The sequence below is a fragment of the Trichosurus vulpecula genome, chromosome 7 (assembly GCF_011100635.1).
Source record: "Trichosurus vulpecula isolate mTriVul1 chromosome 7, mTriVul1.pri, whole genome shotgun sequence".
In the NCBI taxonomy this organism is placed as follows: Eukaryota; Metazoa; Chordata; class Mammalia; order Diprotodontia; family Phalangeridae; genus Trichosurus; species Trichosurus vulpecula.
In genome coordinates, this window is record NC_050579.1 from 235,695,592 (window position 1) to 235,698,260 (window position 2,669).

The 2,669-nt window shown below is 48.3% G+C and overlaps 1 pseudogene; it reads left to right on the plus strand.

The window, feature by feature from the left end:
- Nucleotides 1-403: 403 nt before the first annotated feature.
- On the plus strand, nt 404-878 carry LOC118857850 (annotated as a pseudogene).
- The last annotated feature ends 1,791 nt before the right edge of the window (nt 879-2,669 follow it).

Genomic DNA, 2,669 nt, shown 5'->3' on the forward strand with positions numbered 1-2,669 from the left:
ACATAACCTGCATGACCCTGAAGAAATTACTTACCTGAGAGTGGGGAGGGAAGTGGTGACGCTAGTGAGACAAGAAGTCTTGACTCACTACAGGATAGGACACACACACGTACGTATGTCTATGTAGATCTCTCTGTCTCTCTGTCTCTCTTTCTCTCTGTCTCTCTGCCTGCCTGTCTGTCTGTCTGTCTCTCTGTCTATCCACCCATCCTCATCCATCTAGGCTAGCTCAAAGTTGAGAAGGTTTCTTACCACATATGCATAACAAAATCAAGAATTTGGAAGGGGGAGCGCTACGTTATACCCGGAAGCGGCGGCTGGTCTGCGGTCTCCGGGTTCAGCCGGTCAGTCTGCCCGTCTGACTGGGCTCGGTCCGGGACGAGTGCAGCCGAGCAGAGCGAAGCCATGAGCGGGGAGCCCGGGGCCGATCTCATAGCGTCCCCTCCAGGGGCGCCCCTGCCCGGCAGTGGGGTCCGCCTCGTGGTGGAGTACCGTGAACCTTGAGGATTTGAGTCCACCTACCTGGACCTGGCCAGGGCTGTGAAGGAAGAGTACCCTGGCATTCAGATTGAGTCACGCCTCGGAGGCACCAGAGCCTTCGAGATTGAGATCAATGGGCAGTTGGTCTTTCCAAGCTGGAGAACCGGGGATTTCCCTAAAAAAAGGATCTCGTTTGAAGAGCCAGTAGTGGAGAACCTCTGCAACAGATCACCAATAGTGCCCCGCCCCCCACCCCGTCATCCTGTGACCCTTCAAGGTCTCCAGTTCCCTCCTGGGCCCGGGCTCCTTCCCTAAAAACCCCTCTGTCCTGGATGCCCCTCCCATATTGGGATCGTCTCCATTTTAGCAAAGTCCTTCCTCATTGGAGATTAGGATGAGAGAGTCCATCTCGGTGACCAAGCATTGGTTCATCCCCAACAACCCTCTTGGTCTTGTCACTTCTCTCCCCACTCCCTGTGCGCTGAGAGATCCTAGCCACTTCTTGGTGAAGCCAGGGGGCAAGAGCTTGGAAGATTCCAGGTACAACCCTGGCTGCTACCTCCCTAGAGAGGGGATGTTCAACCCAAGCTCACAGTAGGGGGGAGAACACCGCCACCCCCACCCCCAGTGTTTCATAGAAATTTCACATCTACAAATGCGTGCACACACGGGTGCATACGCATACACATACACACACAGTGCCTCAAAGATGCCTGTACTCTCCCTTGCCTGGCAGTGCCAATGAGATGCCACCAAACTTCTAATTTATTTCCCACACACAACACATCCCTTTACTCTAGGGGAATGTGTTGGTAAGCAAAATGGGCTCTTAGCACTTAGTTCAACCAAGTGCCCTTAAAGAGTTTGGCTTTTGTTTCCTTTGAGTAATTCAGTGTATTTCATTGAGTCTTACTAAGTGCTAAGCCCCAGGCTCTAACCCCTATTAGGTATTAGCCTGACCTATGTGGATGTGAACCTCCCAGGGTCCTAAGGGGAGGGGCTAACTCAAGAGCCAATCATAGGAACCTAAGTTCTGGTCATTCAGATGACGTTTGATGATGTCTGAAATCCTATAAGAAGAGAAGACAGAGCCATTTGCGCAGGGCTCTTAGTTGTGGTGGCTCAAGGTGATGTGGGGACTCCAGGCAGCTGTAGCTAAGAGCCCTCCAGCTCATAAACCCGGATGTTGGGACTTTGTTAAACTCTGGTAACTATGTATTGGGATTTGAATCAGACAAGGTCTGTCTGTCCATGTTTGTACTTTGTATTTTGCTCTGAAGTTCAGGGTGCTAGTTTTTTCCCCTGAACTAAGTAAATGATATTTGTATGCTGAATTAAAGTAAGCTTGTCAACCCCTTCACCTTGCTTTTCTTAGTTAAGCAGATCAAAAGAACCTGTGCTTTTGCAGTGTGTTGGCAGCTTTCTGGGTGCTGGTTGTTGGTGGATCTTACCCCTACAGAAGCTGCTAGCTGGATTGTTGAAACAGGAAAACACCAATTGTTGGCAATAAAGTGACGCTGCTACTCTTTCAAAAAAAAAAGAAAGAATTTGGAAGAGGGTATTGAAGCAGAGGTCAACGCCTTGAAACATCTCCACTCAATAGTCTTTTGATCATTCTCTACCCCCCCCCATTCAAGCTAGAGAGCCTTTTGAGAATGGGGGCAGGAAATCAGGGGCCCTCAATATCAGACAGCCCTTGGGGGTTTGTTAAAATGGCAGTCCTTGAAATGATTCTAAAGGGTTACAGGTTGGTGGTCAAAATTAAATTGGAATTATTAAAATTTCTACCCCTTCTGACCACTGCTCCCCCTCCCAAACTCTGCCCTTCTATCTGTGCCCTTTTCTCTTATTCCCCTCCCTTCTACTTTCCTGTAGGGCAAGACAGAATTTTATACCCAACTGAGTGTGTATGTTATTCCCTCTTTGAGCCAATTCTGATGAAAGTAAGGTTCAAGCATTTCCTGCCATGCCCCCATCTTCCCCTCCACTGAAAAACCTCTTTCATGCCTCTTATGTGTGAGATTATTTACTCCAGTCAACCTCTTTCTCATACCTTGATTTTTTTTGGATATCATCCTATCATAGCCAACTCACACCTCTGCCCTCTTTCTATGTATACTCCTAATTTTCCTAATAATGATAAAGTTCTTAGGAGTCACAAGTATCATCTTCCCATATAGGAATGTAGA